The sequence below is a fragment of the Miscanthus floridulus genome, chromosome 13 (genome assembly GCF_019320115.1).
Source record: "Miscanthus floridulus cultivar M001 chromosome 13, ASM1932011v1, whole genome shotgun sequence".
Classification (NCBI taxonomy): domain Eukaryota; kingdom Viridiplantae; phylum Streptophyta; class Magnoliopsida; order Poales; family Poaceae; genus Miscanthus; species Miscanthus floridulus.
This window is the reverse complement of record NC_089592.1, coordinates 28,395,457-28,420,109: the sequence shown is the minus strand read 5'-3', so window position 1 is coordinate 28,420,109 and position 24,653 is coordinate 28,395,457. Positions and strand designations below refer to the sequence as shown.

The window sequence follows — 24,653 nt, the reverse complement described above, 5'->3', positions numbered from 1 at the left end:
TGGAGAAGGCCGTGGTGGGCACAAGGTGCGATGGAGATGGAGGACGGCAGGCGGCCGCGCTCGGGCGCTGTGGAGATGCTGGCCAGTGGGCTCAAGGACGTCGTGCAGAACACCGAGCTAGGCGTCGCGGTGGAGCACGGTTGCAGCGCTGTGGTGGAAAACCTTCTAGAGAATGGAGACAACAGGCTATTGTTAGAGGCAAGTAAACGAGAGGATACCATTATTGGGCCGTTGGGCTAGTGTGGCAGCCCGTGAACGGGAACGTCTAGGTGATTGGACGCCCTGAGCTTCCGAACTAATAAACATGAGACCATAAACAACACCATTAAGGCTTGCTTTTCCACTTGAAGGAAAAGCGCAACTGAAGATGAAACTGATATGAAGCAACACTACCAAGCCCACATCGCAGCGCATCTTTTCTAATGCCTTGTAGCGCCATTGCATCTTCAGGTGATGTACTTGGGCTAGCTGTGTTGTATTTCTGCCTGGTTTCTTTTTGTTTTTTTCGGCAAGCATGTTGCTATTTTGCTGCATGCAAGGAGTGGATGTGTTGCGTGTGTGTCATCAGTTGGTATAGGATTAGGTTCCTTAACTGTTCTCAGTGTGTGTGTGTGTGGGGGGGGGGGGGGGGGGGGGGTACTAAGGAGGAACAATGGGTAGGTGATGCTGCATTGTTTTGTTAGGTACCTCAACTGCAGCCACAACTGAAGGCCTCGTGCTAGTCATACAGTCTGGTATCTAAGATATCTCTGAAGCCGCTAACTGAGATGGGAGGTTCTACGTTGTCGTTAGGATCTGGTGGACAGAGATGAATGGAGATGGGCCATTGGAGATTTTCAACAATCATACAAAGATGAGCTTCATATATGTAGCATATGGGGTCCTAGGAGTAAATGCTTGCAATAGAAGTGGTGATGATGCCCAACAGGATAATCTGTCCCTCTTCCACAAGTGGAGGCCCTTGTCCCCCCATGATTTGGGCAATGGGCGTCGCGAAGGAGATCGACTTGCGACCAATCTTCAGTGTGGTCATCTTCCAAGAGTCATTTGCTATGTAGTATAGCATTCGTGTTTTCGTTCGATATTTCTTACCCATCCTATTAGTATTCACTGGCCCTTGACTGTTCCATATCTAACTAATCCACCCATATCATTCTGAAGCCTGAACTGCTCACAAAATCGGCCAAAAACTCTGAGTTGCACTGGCTTTCACATTGACGAAACACTTTAACTCAGGGAAAAAAAAGTTGAGGCAGCATGAAACGCGCGAAAGTACTTTTCCCTTATTTATAATGTAGCGTATATACGCACGCAGCACGAAGGTAGTGCAGGCAACACCATTAAGCAGATTACGAGTGTATAACGGCACAGAGATTGTACAAAAGCTCATGCAGTTGTACTTATTAACTTTAGATCATTTGCCCATCTTCCTTGAGAAAAAAGATCCGCATGACTATACTGTAGATATTCAGGTTCAAGGGGGTAACAAATCTCAGTCCAGTTTCGTGCTGCTGAATCTGTTTCTGCCTTCTTTCTCCGTATTGATTTTTGCCAGCTTTGCCTTCACCTGTACATACAGAAGGTAGATGTATGTGCAGTTTATAAAAAAAAAGGAAATGTAGGTTGAATTAATATCACGTGAGGCATGCCCTGATTTTTTTTTATTGGACTGCTACTAGCTAGAAAAAGACCACACACCCCCATCTGGCTTTCTACATGCATGCGGCTCAGTTTACTACTAGCCGCTCTTGGCAGGGACGAAGGGTGGGCTTTTGAACCACCTATGAAAACATATACATCCACACAGCTACTTATGTAAATCGTCTCTAGAAATGGAATAATTTGTAGGAGTACAGATGTTTCATTATTTGAGTCGCTTAAGTAGTGAACTAACAGCTATACGATTATTGTTGCAGCATTTCAGAATCAATAGAAAGTTCTGGTATATATGTATCTATGTACATACTAATATAAAAAAAATGGTAGATATAAGGCACGATTTCGAGAGAAAAAAAGATGGTAAATATAAAAGCGCAAATAAGTGTACCTTTGCTATGTTTGCCTTGTAGTACTTATAGCCCTGAAACACCGAAAAAAATAAACAAATCAGACAGAGGATTTATAATTCATACATCAATATTTATAATTGGAATTGGAAATAAATTAAAGCTCAAGCTTACTTTATCTGTTCCGTATATATGATCGCAGTATGTGAAAAATGAACTAAAGTTGCTGTTGCTTTGCCTCCCTACGAAGTGATGGTAGTCATGGAATTCTTTTTTTTAAAACAAGTTTGCACTTTATTATATCTGGGGAGGAACATTTACATCATGAGACACAAGACTTTGTACAAACTCTGGGAGGGGATCAATCCAAACATACGATCGATCCAGGTCCCAATTCAAACCAATCCGAGAAAGTTCGTGTGCACACCTATTGCTAGAGCGTGGCACGTGAACAATATCGACTCGAAAAAAATTCATGGACATCAGTAACTTTGCTTCTCTAAACAACACACCAGAAGCTAAAAAAATCATAAGAGTGGGACTGTAGAGCATCAACCAAGATTGTTGAATCGGTCCCCAAAATGATCTGGGACGAAGTAGTCATGCAATTCTGCTCGTCCGTGGTACGGGATCAGCTTGGTGGGATCAAACGGGAAGCTGTACCTGCAGTAGTTGGGCCGGGATTACATACAGAAATTAATCCATGCATCATATATAATGGGCTCAATTCTAGACGGATCGGAGTGTAGATTTTTTTTTTGACAAGAAGAAATTTTGATTACCCGCAGTGATTGTTGATTGCCTCCAAAAGACGGACCGTGAACCAGAGCCAATGCGTTACGACGTGGCACGGTGCGATGGTGGGCCCGACGAACATTGGGACGGCCTAGACGACAACCTCGGCCCAGTGGCTGTAGGACGTGGCGAACGACGTGGGCGCCGTGACCTCGTGGTGGACGTGGTGGATCCTGTCGTAGGGCCAGCCCGTGTACAGGAAGCGGTGGGTCCAGTAGTAGAGGTAGTCCTCCACCAAGGAATACGACACCAGCTGTACTGCTATCTCACCCACCGATGGCAAAGGAAGACCCATCCGGATACCCGTCATCTATATTGCATTGCATGAATATACATGTGAAGGGATAACTTCTGAAGGTGGTTCCTAGGGACGACGGGTGAAGTGTTGTAGAGATGGCTCGGTCAGCCGCTCCTATCATACCGTCTCTATAAATCATATATTTGTAGGAGCAGTTCTCAGATCGTCCTTATAAATCGATTTGTAAAGGCGGCAGGTGTTATTAGCCATCCTTACAAATCGATTTGTAAGGACGGCTAGTAACACCATCTGCTCCTACAAAATCGATTTGTAGGGGCGGCCGTAGTACCAGCCATCCCTATAATACAAGTTTATAGGGGTGGTTCAGTCTAGAACCGCCCCTACAGTATATTTTTTCGTAAAAAAAAATCAAATTTACAATTTAAATTCAACCAGAATATATATATATATATATATATATATATATATATATATATATATATATATATATATATATATATATATATATATATAGAACAACTACTCTATAGCTGGCTACAAAATAACTTATTCTGTAGCCACCTTGAGTTACTATAATTACTATGTTAATTTATGAGATTATAGTAACTCCTTACTAAGTGGTTTACTATAACGTTATGGTAAATATCCCTATGTGTTATAGTAACCCAACTATAGTAAATATATATTGACATTATCGTAAATTAGTATATAAAATTATGGTAAATGGAGGTGGCTACAGAATAACTTATTCTGTAGCTGGCTACTGAATAGCCTCTCCCTATATATATATATATATATATATATATATATATATATATATATATATATATATAAAATTCAAATTTAACCCGAACATATATAATTCAAATTTGACCACAAGCACAAGAGCATTATATAAAGGGGCTATTGCGTTCTTGCCCCTATTTTGAACCCCAATTATGATTTTATCCCTATTTTCTTCCACTTTGTGTTTTTACCCTTGCTTTTTCAAAATGAAGGTTCAGTTTACCCCTACTCTGTGAACAGCAGGTAACGGTGTTAGAAAAGTTGAAAGATGACAAGTTTGCCCTTCCGAATATTACGTTTTTGCCCCTATTTCAAACCCCAATTGTGATTTTACCCCCACTTTATTTCACTTTGTGTTTTTACTCCTACTTTTCCAAAACGAAGGCTCATACTCCAATTCTTAACTCAGTTATCTACATCCGGATCAAAGCAATTAAAAATTAACAAAAGCCATGTGAAAAGACAAACTTACCCCTTATCTCTCTGTCGTCTCTCTCAGGGTCGTCCCTCTCAACGCTAGCAGGCAGCGAACAGCTGGGTGCGGCGGCGGTGGCGGCAAAAGGGCAGCCTCGGGCCGTCGAGCGGGCGCGGCGAGCGGGCGCGTGCGGCCAGACGGAGGAACTGGTGCGGGTGCGCAGCCAGGCACACGGCTCTGCTTGGCATGGGGGCGCGCGGCTTGGCCAGCGTCGTGAGCGCGCGTCTCGTGAAAGCAGCCAACCATGGAGCCGAAGACCCGCCTCTCTCTCTTAACTCTAGCGGATGGCTGGGTGCAGCGCTCGTGGAAGGGAGCGCGGACTTATGATTCCTTCCACGAGCGCCGCACCTAGCCATCCGCTAGAGTTGAGAGAGAGGCGGGTCTTTGGCTCCATGGTCGGTTGCTTTCACGAGCCACGCGCTCACGACACCGGCCAAGTCATGCGTGCCCGCGCCAAGCAGAGCCGCATGCCTGGCTGTGCGTGCCCACGCCAAGCAGAGCCACGTGCCTGGCTATATGCCCACGTCAGGCTAAGCCGCGCGCGCCCGTGCTGCTTCCTCCACCTGGCCGCACGCGCCCGCTCACCGTGCCCACCCGACGCTGCCCTTCTGCCACCATTGTCGCCACACCTAGCCACCCTGCTGCCTGCTAGCGTTGAAAGGGACGACCCTGAGAGAGATGATCGAGAGATAAGGGGTAAGTTTGTCTTTTCACAGGGCTTTTGTTAATTTTTAATTGCTTTGATCCGGATGTAGATAACTGGGTTAAGAATTGGGGTAAACAGAGCCTTCGTTTTGGAAAAGCAGGGGTAAAAACACAAAGTGAAAGAAAGTGGGGGTAAAATCATAATTGGGATTTGAAATAGAGGCAAAACGCAATATTCGGAAGGGCAAACTTATCATCTTTCAACTTTTTTAATGCTGTTACCTGCTGTTCACGGAGTAGGGGTAAACTGAACCTTCGTTTTAGGAAAAGCAGGGGTAAAAACACAAAGTGAAAGAAAATAGGGGTAAAATCACAATTGGGGTTTAAAATAGGGGCAAGAACGCAATAGCCCCTTATATAAACTATCATTATAAGTCCAATTCACAAGAATATTACAATCCATCATTAAATAGACATAATTCACAAGTCCAAACCGTCCCACAAGGTAAGACCAATGTCAAATTCCATACACATTGTTATCAATGGCCTAGAGCTAGCCTTTCAGTCTCACGAAGGTGTTGGTACTGAGGATTTCTACCTAAGTCAGAATCTCGATCATGGCAGGTGCCTTTAATATGTACAATCTAGTCCAATATGAAGTTGCAAAGGTCACCGACGAGCTCTAAGAGTTGGTCATCCTTGTATGTGTCTCTTTTCATTTCTTTCTCTTCTTTCCAATATAAGAGAACAAGTTTCGGTTTAGTATTTCATATCATGTGCGAAGTTTTTATACAACAGGTGAAGAGGTTCAAACTTACCCTTAAGAGGTGTCTCTTATAGGCACCGGTGTTACTCATCATAGAATATACATAGTATCTACAATATACACTCCCAGGCTTCTGCTGGGGGCACTATGTGTTTTACATATGGAAATGTTAAGTAATACTTTTGATAGCCATGTAATGGAGTACTAAAGTAAGTTACACTTACCGCACATAGTGTTTTTATAGCCAACCTTTCCTTCCTTACTAGGATCATGCCTTCCGTGATGTTTATTGACATAGAACCTGAATGCCCTGTTTAAATTATTTTAGCAAATGCAACTTGTTAGTATGCAAAAGTAAACGTTACAAGTATGTATATAAACATATAAGCTAATGAGGATTGTCGATATGTATACATCTTGAGAATCGATATGAAGTCTTTGTATATCATCGGGTCCCTATCTATTGAATCAAAGACCCATGCCATGCTCCTCCCGACATCGACGCCTATACAAATCCAGTGGTTGCTGCATGAATTTAATCATAGAACTAGATAAGCTATTTTGCATCGAATAAAATATATCGAACAAAGCTTTAAGTATAGAGTTGAACTTACTCAAAGTTGTATGGTAGCCATATAGTAGAGTGTTGTTGGAGATTTTTAAAAGCCAGGGCAATGTATGCCGAAACCTTAAGGGACTCTTGCCTTAGTTTGTTCGCATGGATGTCCTCTTTCTTCCGAAGGGTCTTTCCAGCAGCTGGCTCTTTGGCATCTAGTTTCCGCTGTCTAGGGTAATTAAAATTTGTTTGTGCTATAGCTTGAGGGTCTATATTATGGCAGAACTGCCCAAAATAACGCACTTACGGAGGCACTTGTCTTCCACCAGACACTAAGCACCCTGAAAACAAGCTACCGTGGGCGGGTTCAGTCGGACACACTCTAAGGGAGAGCCCAAAAAGTTCACATTTTCCCCCAAGGATCCAATAATGAGAACGAGTTATAATACTTAGTCCATTTCATACATCCAGAGTTCTTAGAATGCATTATTACATTACCAAATTCAGAGTGCGGAATATTAAACAGCGGAATAAAAGATAATGAACAAGGATCCATCTGTGCCCACCAGAAAAATCCTTCACACAACGGCTACTCCTCAAGCAGTACCTACAACAGGGGTAAATAAACTCTGAGTACACAATGTACTCGTAAGACTTATCCGACTAGTGGGAATAATTTTCTGACTCCAAGGGATATGATAAGCTTTATGGTTTGCTGAATTTCTTTTTGTAGAAAGCTATTCTAGTAGTGAATCTTTATTTATGTTATTATTAGCAGTCATGATTAATTTATTATCTAGCCATTCTATGTAAGCATCTGTTCTATTTTCAAGCAAGGGTTGAGTAATAATTTCCATTTTATCACCTTTCATTTTTTAGTTCTTACTACGGTGCTAGATTGTAGACAAGCCATACCGGATTGTCCGATAATTCGTGAATCAATGTGCCTAAGTTGGGTACCCCAAAAACACACGCCCCGCTGGTAGCCTAGGCACAAGCAGGACCAGCCCATCACTCTCCTATCATGGGGTCTAGGTCCCCGTCCAAACTTAGACTTTAAGCCCCCGCTCCTGAGTCCCGGACTCAGTGCAGTGCTTAGACCTCCATCATTCCCGCCTCCAATTAGTCGGTCTAGAAAGAGCTAGAACCCATGACAAGAGAGCAACAAGCCTTCCCTACGCCCATACCCAAGTATGTGCTTGGGATAATAAATCTGTGACTTGCCTAGAACCCAATGCAACGGTCGGTCTTTAACCGACATAGATAGAGAAAAAGTGTAACCAAGCTATGACCTAGTCGGCCATAGGCCACAACCTCTTACACCCACCAATATCCACCATATCCCTACCCCGTCTCCATTTTTTTTCCACCATTTTATCATGAGTGATCATAATTGTCACCTATTGTGAGTAACAACAGGTTACTCATGCTACCGATACCCTGAGCATAGCAGCTACTCAACCTATACTAGTAGGACTCATAGGTAGATATATCTTTGCATGTAGTTTTCATAATTTGCCTGTAACATAAATGCGCATCATATATATATATTTAATAATCATTCAAAAATAGGGATTATGCACTAGGCTTGCCTTGGGTAGGTGGTGTGTCAATAAAGTCAGCAACAAAACGGCTCCGAGGCTCCCTCCTGTACGAGAATCTCCTCCTCATACTCCTCAATAATCTCCTCGTAGTCCTATTCATCCGCAAGCACAAACTCTACCAATTCGTTATCTACATGCATGAAATGATAATGCAACACTTAGTAATACAGCAACAACAACTCTTAAATACGAATACACCTATCAAGCTACTAAGCTAGTTCTACCGACTAAGGTGCTAAGTTACCTATTGCCATCACTAACAGGTATGAAACATGACTTGTACTATCTTAGTAACTAAAGGTATTATTACTCTTAATACCGATTTACTATATATATACTAAAACAAGGAGTATTAGCTACCCTATATATCGACCTACTCAAGGGCTACACAAATTACAGTGAGCATATAATAATCTAATGAGCCTACTGTAAAAATTTTATGGCAAAAGCTATCACTAATTTACCACAAAAATTCCTACAAATATTAAGCTAAATAATATTAAGCTTTACTACATAAGTTAATGAATCTATCATTATCATAGGTAACTGCAAACTAACTACACCAACAGATAGATAGCATTTTTGTAAACTTAACAAATTTTATTTCACTATTTTTGGACACCTACAGAATTTACTATAATTAATTGAATAAACATCTATTAATTCACTGGAAAAAGGAAAACTAAATCCACCACGTGGCCCACTGCGCGAGTGGCTCGGCCCACTCCGGTGCCTTGCGCGCGCACTGCGACCCACCAGCGCGGTCCAACGTGGACGCGGCCCATCCGCACGACGACGACCTACGATGGGGAGGCCCGCACGCGTCGGTCATCTTATGAAAATGCCCTCAGCCTACCTGGTAATAGCGTGAGCACCAAATGCACTATTCCTTATGTTTGCGATTACCTAAAACAGCCCTTGCAACAACCAGTCTTCACATTGGGGAGGTCCTTGACTAGGCTGGGCATGCCGGCGCGGCGGCCGATGGCATCGACGCCCCCTACTGGGCACCCGAGACCCACCCTGCCCTAACTAAAGAGCTAATATCTACCTAGGCACGAATGCAAGACGATGGGCTGATGAAAACAAGCGCTGGGATGCCACAGTAAAGCCGGACCACGGCGGTAGAGCTCCTACAACAAAGCGGTGGCGTTCTAGTGAGTTACAACAACGCCGAAGTAAATAGGGTAGCGAGCGAGCTCTAGGCACTCACCATAGACCTAGACGATGTGGTGGTTCAACTGGAGGTGGCCTGAGCCAAGCTGGCCATGTGCGCATGAATGGTGCACCGTAGTGGTAAGACTGCGTCAGGGGTGGCTAGAGGGTGGTCTTGACTTGGCAAGAGTGTGCCGGGTGATGGTTAGGTGGAGGCAAAGCTGGCGGTGCAATGAAACAAGCATGAGCAGCTTTGGAGTAGAGGCCTTGCCGTCGATGCGTGCTGAGATGGTCTTAACAACCCAGCGGGAAGAAAACTCCAAATTGGAGCATGGCATAGCAAGGATCACTACACGATGGGGTTGGAAGGCTGGCTGACTATACCACGAAGCCATGGATAGGGTTAATTGGACCGAGGTGACTCCACCAAGCCAAATGGAGGGCGTGGATCCGACGACCATGGCGACAGAGGAACAAGAGAAGAGCCGGCATGGCTTGGCTCATTGCTGTCGTGGCGAGACACGGCTGTCAACTCGGAGTTCAAGCGCACATGTGCTATAGGGCTATGGGGGACATCGAAACATGCTCAAGAATGGTTGGCCGCATGGCCATAAATTGCAAGGCGACGATGGCTCGGCCCTGTGCGACACTAGTGGCTGGCGCCGGTCTAGGGAGGGGCAGCAAATGGGATGGCAATGGGCAGGCAGGGCAAGCCCATGCGTGGCAAGGCGACTGTGCGGGTAGGGCCATGTGTTGGCCACAATAGGCCAAGTGTGGCCACGTGCGCACTGGTCCCACGTAGGAGAGCATGAGGCGGCAGAGCGGCTCAGGCGGACACGATGGCAATGGCAGAGCGACTTAGGTGGACGCACTATAGGCAGTGCGAGCGCACATGGGTGACTCAGCACTAGCGGCCATGGCTAGCAGTAGTGTGGTGACGCGATGCAATGCAAGCAGTGAAAGGGTGAAGCAAGCAACAGCGGACTGGCTAGGGCAGCGGGCCCGTGATGACGGTGGTGGTGGCCGAGCGGCTAGGCCCATTGGGCAGTGGAGTGCGTGTGCGTGCATGAGTCATGTGCTAGGGCACGGTAATGGTAGTGTGGGTGTGCATGCTTGGGCAAGCTAGTGCTATAGCATTGAGCCAAACCGAGGCATGGTGACCGCGTCTAGATGCTGAAGCCGGTAGGGAACGTGCCTTGCACGCTTTTTAAAGCGTCCTGAAAAATCCAACTCAATGATCCCATTGCTAAACCACCTATTCTATACCTAAGAGGGCATGTTAAGCTACTAAAACAAACCCTAATACCCTATCACTCCTGAACCCGATCCTCCTACAAAAATTCCCAAACTTAGCCTCGTCAAACCATTTTCTAACTTACGAAATTTGACTAAGTCTTGATCGGTTTCGTGCTAAATTTGATTTCCAAGCTATTAAGTATGCTAGCTAGTGAATCCCGTTCTCGACCCTAAGTATTTCACCGCCACCTACAAAGCTTACTTTACAACTTTATTAAAGTGCAGTATATGCGTTCTATAGTATTTTTCTTCAATAAAAATTCATTTAAAACCCTAAGTGTTATAATACGACATGAAATATAACATTCGTTTCATGTTTCCGATGAATGTTTCAAGTTACGTACATTGCTTTGCACCCTATATTACCCACATTTACACATAAGTATGATGCTCATGCAGTGTTTTAGCAAAAGACTATACAGTGTAACACCGAGGGTGTTACAAATCTACCCCTAAAACAAAATCTCGACCCGAGATTTCATGTGTCTAGTGTGGGAAAAGACATAAGAATTACATTTTAATGTCAACAACTACCTATCTAAACTAGAGAGAAGGTGGGGGTAATGCTTCAATATATAGCTCTCTTGTTCCCACATGGCTTCATTCTCCGAGTGGTTCTACCACTGCACCTTGTAGAACTTCACCACATTGTTCCTTGTCACTCTTTCATTTTTGTCCAGGATTTTGATAGGGTGCTCAATATAAGTCAAATCAGGCTAGAGGGGGATTCCTTCAATTTCCATAGCTTCATCAGGGACCCAGCGAAAATTTCTTCAACTACGATACGTGAAACACATTGTGCACCGTAGATAAAATATAGAGAAGCTAGAGACGATAAGCAACTGGGCCACACTGCTCCAAAACCTTGTAAGGACCCACATATCAAGGGGCTAGCTTGCCACAAACACCAAACTGATGCACCCCACTCATAGGAGACACCTTAAGGTATACATAATCCCCAACTACAATCTGCAAGGGCCTTCTTCGCTTGTCCGTATAAGCTTTCTATCGGCTCTAAGCTGCCTTCAAATGACTCTGAATAATGATGACTTGCTCTCGAGCTTCTTTGATGAAATCGAGCCCAAAATATCCACGGTCTCCCACTTCAACCCAGTTAAGTGGTGTCCTACATTTCTTTCCATATAGAGCTTCAAATGGTGCCATATGGATGCTTTCTTGGTAGCTATTATTGTAAGAAAACTTAGCTAACTTCAGGCATTCATCCCACTTTTTAGGGAAAGAAATGGCACAAGCTCTCAACATATCCTCGAGCACCTGGTTCACCCTTTTAGTTTGGCCATCAGTTTGTGGATGATAAGCTGAGCTTCTGAGGAGACGGGTACCAAGACATTACTGTAGTTGCTCCTAGAAATGAGAGACAAAACTGACCCTCTATCAGAGATGATAGTAAGGGGAACTCTGTGTAGGGTCACAACCTGATCAAAATATATTTGAGCATATTTCTTGGCTGTATATCTAGTGTCCACCAGAAGGAAATGAGCAGACATAGTGAGACGGTCCACAATGACCCAAATAGAATCATAGCCCTTGGATGTGACATGTGTGGGGTAAACCCATAATGAAATCCATGGAAATGTCTTCCCATTTCCAAATTGGAATGGGCAAGGGTTGCAAATATCCTAGGGTACACATGTGGTCTACCTTAACTCTCCCACAAGTGTCGCACTCCATGACATTCTGGGTGATGTCTTGTTTCATGTTGGACCACCAATACAAGTGGCACAAATCATGGCACATCTTGTTGCTGCCAGGATGGATAGATAGCTTTGAATGATGAGCTTCATTCAAAATCTTCCTTCTCAGCTCCTCATTTGATGGAACCACCAATCTATCCTTGTACCTCACTACTCCTTGCTCATCAATACTAAATTGAGGACCACGCCCTTCGACAATCAATTTCTTGATGTGAGGAATTTCTAAAGTATCTTGCCTTTGCTCCATAATAATCTGCTCAAGCAAATCTGAGACTAAGGCAATGTGAGCTAGCACCTCAGTATGGTTGAGAGACAAAGGGGTTTCTTCAACCTGATATGACTTCTGACTCAAAGCGTCAGCTACCACATTGGCATTTCCTTTGTGATAATGTACCTCCAAGTTATAATCCTTGATCAATTCCAACCATCTCCTTTGCCTTATATTTAACTCAGACTGAGTAAAAATATATTTGAGGCTCTTATGATCTGTAAAAATGTGTACTTTGTTGCCCAACAAATAATGCCTCCAAATTTTTAGAGCGTGGACCACAGCAGCTAGCTCTAAATCATGGGTGGGATAATTCACTTTGTGCTTTTTTAGTTGGCATGAAGCATAAGCTATCACATGCCCTTCTTGCATAAGCACACATAGTAACCCCATCTTTGAGGCATCACAATATACATTAAAAGGTCTTACAATATCTTGTTGGGCCAAGATAGGAGTAGTGGTAAGAAATGTCTTCAAAGCTTGGAAGTCTTCTTCACAAACTGGGCTCCAATCAAACTTGGCTTCTTTTTGGAGCATCTTGGTCATCGGCTGAGCTATCTTGGAGAAATCTAGAATGAAACACCGATAGTATCCAGCTAGACCAAGGAATTGACGAATCTACTACACTGACTTGGGAGACTTCCAATTTAGCACATCTTGCACCTTGCTGGAGTCTACAGAAATACCGTTAGGTGTCAAAACATGCCCCAAAAACTATACTCGATCCAACCAAAACTCACACTTGCTGAATTTAGCATACAACTTGTGTTCCCTCAATTGAGTCAGTACTATTTGAAGGTGTTGGCATGCTCTTCCTTGTTCTTAGAATATATCAGGATATCATTAATGAATACCACCATAAATTTGTCCAACTCTAGCATAAAGACTGAGTTCATGAGATACTTGAAAAATGCAGGAGCATTGGTGAGGCCAAAAGACATGACTAGGTATTCATACAGCCCATACCTAGAAGAAAAAGTTGTCTTTGGTATATCTTGTGGTCTAATCTTGATTTGATGATAGCCTGAATGGAGATCAATCTTGGAGAACACCTTGGCACTAGCTAGCTGATCGAACAAAGTATCTATATGAGGTAAAGGATACTTGTTCTTAATGGTTTCCGCATTGAGAGGGTGGTAATCCACACACATCCGAAGAGTGCCATCCTTCTTTTTCACAAAATGGCTGAACAACCCCATGGTGAAGAGCTAGGGCGGATGAAGCCCTTTTCCAACAACTCTTCCAACTGCTTCTTCATTTCAGCCAACTCCTTTAGAGCCATGCGGTACGGGCGTCGGGAGATAGGAGCAGTACTAGGCTCTAACTCAATGGAAAACTCCACCTCTCTATCCGGTGGCAACCTAGGTAGATCTTCACAAAAAACATCTAGGAACTCACATACCACAGGAATAGAGGTAAGATCAGGAGAGGCTTCAGCATGAGCAGCAATAGGTAAGGCTGGATCTGAGGGTACAAGAAGAGACATCCTATCCTCAGAATAAGGAACCCATAACTCGACAACTCTTTGCTTTAGATCCAAGACTACCCCATATACACGCAACCAGTTCATTCCAAGAATTGCATCAATGTCTTGCCCAGACAGCACCATGAACTAGAGACGGTAAGTGTGAGTGGCTAATACTAAGCTCATTGTGTCTGTCTGAGTATTAATGCACATCTGCACACCCAGAGTACTGATTCTATAGGCAAAAGGTATAGCCATGAGAGGTATATTGTGTCGGTGTGCAAATCCCATGCTCATGAATGAATGTGATGCACCAGAATCAAATAACACATAAGCTAGATGGGAATCAATGGTGAACATACTAGCCATCACTGGTTCATTTTGTAATATTTCCTCAGCCTCTGTGAAATTAACCTGTCCAGATCGGCTAATTGGCACCTTCTTCTTGATAACTGTTCGCTTGATTAGCCTAGAGTTAGCTAAAGGCTGAGCAGACTAGGCCAGCTAGTTTTGCGGACACACTCGGGCATAGTGGCCTTCCTTGCCACATTTGAAACAAGCACCAGGCTTGTTCCCCTATCCCAGATGAGGTTGGACCTACTATCCCTAGGGCTGCTGAGGTTGCACCTGCTGAATAGGTGCACAATATTATGTGGAAGGAGCCTAAAAAGTCTACTGAGGCTGTCGAAACAAATGCCCACCCGAAGACTGATAGGGCACCCACCTAACAACCTGTACTTTCTAGGCATGGGGGTGACTAGAAGACCTAGTAGCCACCCGCTTGCACTTCCATTCTGCCTAAGAGTCATGCAGCAAGCCGTCTATGGAAATAGCAATGTTCATCATTGCCCCAAAGGTCTGATAGTTCCCAGTATATAGCTCATTCTTCAAGATGCAAGAGAGGTCGCGATAGAACCCTCTTCTTCTCATCTGTATCAACATGAGTCCTAGCATACTATGACAAGTGGTTGAACTTGTTGACATAGTCCATCATGGACTACTCCCTTGCCGAAGGTCCAAAAACTCTGTCAACTTTCTATTGAGAACACCAGTAGGAATATAATACACTCTGAAGGCCATTGTGAACTCCTGCCAGGTCACCCGATGATCCACTGGCTGTATGGCATTGAATGTATCCCACCATGCACTCGCAGAACCCAACAACTGTTGTGCTGCAAAGCGCACCTTCTGCTCATCAGTTACGATGAGCAACAGAAACTTTTGCTCCAGAATGCGAAGCCAATGCTTCGCATCTAGGGGCTCAACCATCGGTGTGAATGTGGGTGGGTGCGTCTTTAAGAAATCCTAATAAGAGCAGGGTCCCTCAGGACCATAGGCACCACCCCCTTTCCCAACATTGCCCTCGTGGCCTCCACAGGTGAAGCCACCGATAGCCTGTGCCAACAGCTCCATGGCATGGGTTGACTTGCGATGAGCAGCCAACATCTCCACCGTCATCTCTACATGAGTCATCGGAGGTGGCGGTGGTGGAGGAGCCAAAAGTGGAGCCTCATGGCTCTCCCTGTTGTTGTGCTCATTTCCCCGACCACTTTCACCTTGGCCTTCGCCAAGACCGTGGCCCGCTCCGGCACTGTTGCTCCTATGACCAGACCTTGGGTTCATCTATAATAGAGAGGAACCAAGCACTTAGGACAACCCTCCAGATCAGAAACACGAGATTAGAGAAATGATAAGACGTTTATTAAAGCATTCATTGAGTTTATCCTATCAATTTACTAATCCAATTATACGTGTAGGGGGAATTTAGTTTAAGCAAGATTCTCTTATCATGATGCATGCATCGGCCTGTACGCTCACTCAAGCCAAAATATAGCGGCATTCGCAAAATTTTGGCACATCGCACACTCACTTTCCATATGCTAAGCGATTTCTTATGCAACGTAAGTCAATGTACCTACAGAAAATTGATTAGATAAAACCAGTGCCGCTATCCTAGATAGACCATATTGCTAGGGCTTATACTTATTCAGATAATTTTATCGCATCCTACTTTTCGCAAAACTTTTGTTGGTCAAATTTTAAGTTTTGGAAAAGAGTGATGAACTCGTAGACTCAATATTGGCTCTGGTACCAACTGTGGTAGAACCGCCCAAAATAACGCACTTACGGAGGCACTCGTCTTCCACTAGACACTAAGCACCCCGAAAGCAAGCTACCATGGGCGGGTTCCATCGGGCACACCCCAAGGGAGAGCCCAAAAAGTCCACATTTTTCCCCAAGGATCCAATAATGAGAACAAGTTACAATACTTAGTCCATTTCATACATCCAGAGTTCTTAGAATGCATTATTACATTACCAAATTCAGAGTGTGGAATATTAAACAGTGGAATGAAAATAAACATCTATCGATAATGAATAAGGATCTGTCTGTGCCCACCAGAAGAATCCTTCACACAACAGATACTCCTCAAGTAGTACCTGCAACAGGGGTAAATAAACCCTTAGTACACAATGTACTCGCAAGACTTATTCGACTAGTGGGAATAATTTCCCGACTCCAAGGGATATGATAAACTTTATGGTTTGCTAGGTTTCTTTTTGCAGAAAGCTATTCTAGTAGTGAATCCTTATTTATGTTATTATTAGTAGTCATGATTAATTTATTATATAGCCATTCTATGTAAGCACCTATTCTATTTTCAAGCAAGGGTTGAGTAATCAGTTCCATTTCATCACCTTTCATCTTTTAGTTCTTACTACGGTGCTAGACTGTAGACAAGCCGTACCAGATTGCCCGGTGATTTGCAAATCAATGTGCCCAGCTGGGTACCCCAGAAAACACATGCCCCACTTGTACCCTAGGCACAAGCAGGACCAGCCCATCACTCTCCTATCACGGGGTCCAGGTCCCATCCAAACTTGGACTCCAAGCCCCCGCTCCTGAGTCCCAGACTTATTGTGGTGCTTAGACCTCCACCATCCCCGCCTCCGATCAGTCGGTCTGAAAAGAGCCGGAACCCATGACAAGAGAGCAATAAGCCTTCCCTACACCTATACCCAAGTTTGTGCTCAGGATAATAAATCTGTGACTTGCCTAGAACCCAATGCAACGACCGATCCTTAACCAACACAGATAGGGAAAAAGTGTAACCAAGCTATGCCCTGTTGGCCGGTGGACACAACCTCATACACCCACCAATACCCAAACCATATCCCTGCTCGGTCTCCATTTTTCCTTTCCACCATTTTATTATGAGTGATCATAATTGTCACTTATTGTGAGTAATGGCAGGTTACTCACGCTACCGATACCCTAAGCATTGCAGCTACTCAATCTATACTAGTAGGACTCATAGGTAGATATATCTATGCATGTAGTTTCCATAAAATGCATATAATGTAAATGTCCATCATATATATTCAATAATCATTCAAAAATAGGGGTTATGCACCGGGGCTTGCCTTGATAGGTGTTGTGTCAACAAAGTCAGCAACGAACAGTTTTGGGGTCCCTCCTGTATGAGAATCTCCTCCTCATACTCCTCAATAATCTCCACGTAGTCCTGTTCGTCCATAGGCACGAACTGTACCAATTCGTTATCTATATGCATGAAATGATGATGTAATACTTAGTAATACGGCAACAACAACTCTTAAATACGAATACGCCTATCAAGCTACTAAGCTAGTTCTACCGACTAAGGTGCTAAGTTACCTATTGCCACCACTAACACGTATGAAACATGATATGTACTATCTTAGTAACTAAAGGTATTCTTACTCTTAATACCGATTTACTATATATATATACTAAAACAAGGAGTATTAGCTACCCTATATATTGACCTACTCAAGGGCTACAAAATTACAGTGAGCACATAATAATCTAATGAGCCTACTGTAACAATTTCATGGCTAAAGCTATCACCAATTTGCCACAAAAATTCCTACAAATATTAAGCTAAATAATACTAAGCTTTCCTATATGAATTAATGAATCTATCATTATCATAGATAACTGTAAACTAACTACACCAACAGATAGATAACATTTTTGTGAACCTAACAAATTTTATTTCACTATTTTTGGACACCTATAGAATTTACTATAATTTTACAAAGATTAGCTCAAAACTAAATTGAATAAACATCTATTGATTCATTGGAAAAAGGAAAACTAAATCCACTACGTGAGCGACTCAGCCCACTTCGGCGCCTCGCGCGTGCACTGCGATCCACCAGCATGGTCCAACATTGACGTGGCCCATCCGCGCGACGAAGACCCACGATGGGGAGGCCCGCGCACACCGGTCATGTTGCAAAAACACCCTCGGCCTACCCAGTAATAGCGTGAGCACTAAACGCACTATTCCTTTAGTCTGCAATTACACAAAACAACCCCTGCAACAACCAGTCTTCACATCGGGGAGGTCCTTGACCTAGCCGCGCACGCTGGCGCGGTGGCCGATGGCACCGACGCCCCCCGTCGGGCACCCGGGACCCACCCTGCCCTAACTCAACAGCCGATATCTTCCTAGGCACGAGCACAAGATGATGGGTGATGAAAACGTGCGCTGGGACGCCACAGTAAAGCCAGACCACGGCGGTGGAGCTCCTACAACAAAGCGGTGGCGTTCTGGTGAGTTACAACAATGCTGGAGTAAATAGGGTACCAAGCGAGCTCCAGGCACTCACCATGGACCCAGACGAGGTGGTGGTTCGACCGGAGTTAGCTCGAGCCAAGCTAGCCGCGTGCGCATGGACGGTGTGGTGGTGCACCACAGTGGCAAGACTATGTCAGGGGTGGCTAGAGGGTGGTAGCGACTTAGCAAGGGTGCGCTGTGTGATGGTTAGGTGGAGGCGAAGCTGGCGGTGCAACAAAACGAGCGCGAGCAGCTCTAGAGTAGGGGCCTTGCCATCGACGCATGCTAAGACGGTCTTAACGACCTAGTGGGAAGAATACTTCGAATTGGAGCAATGTAGGGCAAGGATCACTGCACGATGGGGTTGGGAGGCTGGCTGACTATACTGCAAAGCCATGGATAGGGTTAATTGGACCGAGGTGACTCCACCAAGCCAAATTGAAGGCGTGGGTCCGGTGACCATGGCGACAGAGGAATAGGGGAAGAGCCGACATGGCTTGGCTCATCGCTGCCGTGGCCGAACACAGCTGTCAACTCAGAGTTCAAGCGTGCACATGCTATAGGGCGATGGGGGACAACAAAATGTGCTCAAGAATGGTTGGCCACATGGCCATAAATCGCAAGCCAACGGTGGCTCGGCCCTATGCACTGTAGTGCTGGCATCGGTTTGGGGAGGGGCAGCAACGCATCGTCGCATCGAGCACAGATGGGATGGCGATGGGTAGGTAGGGCAAGCCCACGCATGGCAAGGCGACATGTGGGCAGGGTCGTGTGCCGGCCATAGTAGGCCAAGTGTGGCCACACATGCACAGTCCCGCGCAGGCGAGCACGAGTGATAGAGTGGCTCAGGCGGACGCGACGGTGGTGGCAAAGCAACTTAGGCGGACACGACGCAGGCAGTGCGAGTGCACGTGGGTGACTCAGTACTCATGGCTGCGGCTAGCAGTAGTGCAGTGATGTGACGCAACGCAGGCAGCGACACGGCAAAGCGGGTGGCAGTGGACTAGCCAGGGCAGTGGGCCCACGACAACGACGGTGGTGGCCGAGCAGCTAGGCCCACCGGGCGCGGCGTGCGCATGCGTGCGTGAGTCGCATGCTAGGGCACGGTAATGGTGGTGCAGGTGTGCATGCTTGGGCAAGCCAATGCTGCAGCACCGAGCCGAACCAAGGCATGGTGACTGCGTCCAGACGCTGAAGCCACCCAGGAATGTGCCTTGCATGCTTTTTAAAGCGTCCCCAAAATCCAACTCAGTGATCCCATTACTAAACCACCATTCTATACCCGAGAGGGCATGTTAAGCTACTAAAACAAACCTTAATACCCCATCACTCCTTAACCCGATCCTCCTACAAAAATTCTCAATCTTAGCCTTGTCAAACTATTTTCTAACTTAAGAAATTTGACCAAGTCGGTTTCGCGCCAAATTCAATTTCCAAGCTATTAAGTATGCTAGCTAGTGAATCTCGTTCTCAACCACAAGTATTTCACCTCCACCTATGAAGCTTACACTACAACTTTATTAAAGTGATGTATATGCATTCTGTAGCATTTTTGTTCAATAAAAATTCATTTAAAACCCTAAGTGATATAATGCGACATGAAATATAACATTTGTTTCATGTTTCCAATGAACGTTTCAAGTTACATACATTGCTTTGCACCCTATATTACCCACATTTACACATAAATATGATGCTCATGCAGTGTTTTAGCAAAAGACTGTACAGTGTAACACCGAGGGTGTTACATATATACCTAGCTTTTCACACTTGGCATTTATTTTACAATGCGCACTTGCATTCTACAAATCACAGTGTGGGTTAGTTACAGCAAAATCCAAAGATTACATTCATATCATATTGGGAGGGCAAGGACTTATAGGTACTATGTGCGAATTAGATTCATTTCCATTGCTCCGAGGTGAAAGCATATCTACATATCATTGAAGTCAAAGTTATTTTCCCAGCTAGCTTCCAAATGTGCCGGTGGGGAAGCATGCTTGTACGAGGTCTATGCTCATTAGGAGAACATGCAAGTACCAATCATGGAACCTTCTCATTCCAAGTGGTAGTCGCTGGATATCCTGGTTTGGTAGGAAGGGCTTGCCTCTATCATATGTTTTTGGGCAATCCTTTGACTATTTGATGGCATCAACATTTGGATACATCTTTGCTGTTTGGTGGACTTTGCTAGTGACGGCCTCCTCATAAGCCCATGTTGGGACTTTTTTTAACTTGGTTCTTAGGCTTGAACTGGTCATGGGCATACCACTTATGCACTGGCGAGACTTCTTTCATCGAAACATAAATTGGCCTTATGGTAATTGGATGCTTCTTTCAAAGTTCCCATTCAGACATGTCCTCATCTTCTTATGCATCACCTTCTTCAGGAGGCACTCATTCTTCATGTATTGACTGCGCTTGTTGAGAAGACTAGCATCTCATTATGCACTTGCTCGATATGAGCTGGAGAAGGTCAGTGGCTTATCAGGCACATGCTCGCTAGGAGGCGAGGAAGAATGTGGTATCTCAGGAATGTGGTTGTCATGAGACGATGAAAATATCCCCCCCCCATCCTCAACAACTCGCTCCAAATTTGAGAGAGGGGGAAGTGGCAAAGAAGCAGTCAATATAATGTTCTGTTTGTGCTAGAGGATGAACTACCCCATTACATCTCCAAGTAACACCAGCCCCTCGGGAGTTGCGTAGTCTATCCTCCACTACATGAACTTAGGCTTCATGGTATGCACCTCGATCCTAGTGTAGTCCGGCAGTATCTTATTATTGTGTTGTAAGCCACAGGGAGGATGTGCCACACCCATTGCCACCTCCATCACAATGTTCTGTTGGCCGCTGAGAAACACTAAGGTGCAACTAGTTGGTTCCCGTATGCGATCGACGGGGGTTGTGGCTATAGTGGAACCTTGGTTGCTAGGAACTTTCGGAGGGCTGCCAACTAATGCTAGTTTTCCCGGCGGCGCCATTAATGTCCGTGGCTCCGTAGACAGTCCTTGCTCCTCTAGCGCCTTTACAACTAGAGCCTTCACTTGGAACTCAAGATTAGCCTCTTAGTCTCTGCCATGTTTCTTGTACATGTGCCTGTCCTCTTCAAATTCGTGCCTTCACATATGTCCATGCCATACGGTTCTTGCAATCTTTACAGGGATAAATAATTATATCCTTATTCTATGTCAATGTTGTTGCATGCTTCTTTGTGGCTTCAATAAATTTATCCACCTCTTCACGGAAACCTGCCTTGAACCTTAACAAACCATACATCCAAGAGTTCCTGTACTCCATCTTTTACAACAACAAGAAAAAAATATTAAAAGATTACTTATTCAGATATATATAAAAATAAATCAAATTAATAATTACTTGAGAATAATTGTATATACTTCAGATATAATTACATGAAGCATACACACATACCATGGTAGAGGAAATTTAATTAATGGCATATTTATCCATAAATAATTAAAATACATATTTGTTGATTACAATAAACAATTTCAAAGACAACAATTAGCAACAATTAATATTTTACCCAATATCTTTCATGCAAAACCTAGTCCAATTTCATCAAACATAAATTTACAAAAACAAAATTAATAAAAAAACCAAACCTTAAATCTAGATCTAGATTTACATGCACATGAAACATCCATAAAACTAACTAATTATTCACCAAAATTAAGAAACATGGACTAAATAAGGGTATGATCTTGTTCCACTACCTAATTTACCCTAGTACATTCAAAACTTGGGTCTAATTTGCTTCATAAGTAGCTTAAGCACCACAGAAGAGAGAAAAGCAAAACTCTAATTACTCACTAACCAACCATTAAAACTTTAAAAAAATGTGTGGAATAGCATTTGCTTACCTTCTACAACCTCTCCACCAAAGAATTTGAGACCAAAACCTTCCCCCCTTAGTAGAGCAATTTTTGGGAGGTGCCCAAGACCTCTCAAGCCTTTTTTCTCGGGTAAGAGTGAGTGACCTGAGGAGGAAGAAGGGGGCTATAGCCTTTTATACGTGCAACATTTGTAGGGGCGGCTGGTGATTGAGCTGCCCCTATAAATCGCAACACCGGGGGCGGCTGGTGAGTGAGCCGCCCCTACAAATCAACCCATTTGTAGGGGCGGCTCGTATCACCAGCCGCCCCTACTGTGCTATTTGTAGTGGCGGTTAGTCTCGTGGGTCCGAGCACGCCCACTGTAGGTGTGCCTCCATGCCCAGCCGCCCCTAAAAAAATTAAGTCGTTGCTACAAACCTTTTATGTAGTAGTGACTACTAATAAAATGATTCATAACAATTACAACGAGGTTATTAATATATATACTCACTTCCTACCTTGGCGTGCACTGGTGTGTAAAGTGCCAAACGATTTATAATATAATCTAAAGAAAATGATTTATAATATTATATGAAGTCATGCCATTTTTAGAAATCCAAAAATAGGTGAGTGATAATTTTTTGGTTCATACCTTGCTTGTGTAAGTTGAGGTAGTCATGCTTAAATATAAAAGTTCTCTCTACTTTTTGAGGTGTAGTGTGAGGAGGAGAAAGAAAGCCCCGCACACGCATGCTTGCCCTACATCGGCTAGTTATATATATATTCTTCCTAGTCACATAAAATAATAAAGAGCTACTTAGTATTATTCTAGTAGTAATGCTAAGTAGTATCAACAAGCATCTCTGGCATCATCATTAGGGATGATAACCTGGTAAAGTAATGTTAAGCGATGTAGACATATATTAGGTGGCTACTAAAATAAGTGATAAGTTAATAAATACCAACAAGCATTTCTAGCGCCGTTGCCGAGGACTAGATTTAACTCTGTTCTCCATAGCGACGCTAAGGAATGTCAACAAACACCAACATGCAAATAAGAGTTCATATATTTTGCAAGGGCATCCCACCGATCAAACTTATTCATGACTACTAATACTACTGATTTGTCCCACAGATCAGGGGTCGAAGTTGGCATGTAGGATCTCATCCATGTCCACCTTCGGTAAGACAGTGTTGGCGGCCAGCTCAAAACTCTTGATCAGATAGGCGATGTCATCGTCTGTCAAACACGGCGGAAAACCCTGCTCACCACTCCAAGGTTCACTGCTATGCCAATCTAAAGCTAGGCAGCCCCCTGATGAATGGCTTCGGTCACCATGGCTCGAAGGTGGGCCAGTAGTGCTCGGAGGTGCTCCTCTGCGATGAACAGATTATGCACTTTTCCAATGGGGAAGGTCGCGTTACAGGCGGCTAGCACAGATTGCTATCGGGTGTCGATCCGCGCGCTTAGTACCATAGTAAGGTTCATCATGTGTTGGGCCTGCTCATTGGTGATCACCAATTTTCCTCTCACCTAGGAGGCCAGATTATTGGAAGCTTGAAGTGCGTCGCGCGTGGCGTTTAGCTCATCGCGCAGCATCTCGACGTTCAACTTGGTCGATGACAAAACCGCTTAGACCTTGCGATAATCCTTCAATAATTGATGGTAGTCTACATTGTCTAAGAATTCACGCTCTTATGAGGATTTGCACACTTCAAAACCAGAGGGTTGTGCAGGGGATAGACGGGCTCGACGGCGATAAGCGGCAACGGGACGACTCTCTGGTACCACCGGGGGAAAGCCCCATGACTAGGGATGGCATCACCATGGAGGAAGCACTGCACAATGCAAGCTAAGTTCAAGCCCATATAGGATAAGGGGGATAGCAATCTGATTGAGAAGGCAAATGACTTTTACCGAACTAACTGGCGCAGCATGGCACAGAATCATGGGTGGCCGCCTCCATCGGGGGATGCCTAGCGGGGCCGCTTTTCGAGAATGACCGTGGACAAAAAACACAACAAGGTTTGGGACGCTGTCATGTCCATGATCACCTGTTGAGATAGTAGGCAAATTCCAAATACTAGTTAAATTAAACAGCATGAACACAAATACTAGTGTGAGCATTGCTCACATACTCTGGTTAAATGAACATAAACAACATGAAGAGTGGTGATGATCCACCTCCAAAGGGGGAACTGGCGGGTTAGAGAGCAGGCCGACGAGAGATCCATCTATCGGTGGAGGATTGCTGACGTTAAAGGCCTCCGAGAACTCCACATCGATAGACGACCTCATCTGCTCCGCCATGGTCCTAGCAGGAGACGTCGACGGCATAGTAGGGTAGAAGGAAAAAGCTTTGGGATAGAATTCAGAGCTCTGTAGAGAGAAGGCAATAGGTATAATCTTCCCTCTCGCC

General features: G+C 44.4%; 1 pseudogene; it reads right to left on the bottom strand.

The window, feature by feature from the left end:
• Positions 1–1,492: 1,492 nt before the first annotated feature.
• LOC136499652 (very-long-chain aldehyde decarbonylase GL1-10-like) lies at positions 1,493–24,544 on the bottom strand (annotated as a pseudogene).
• Between the last annotated feature and the right edge of the window lie 109 nt (positions 24,545–24,653).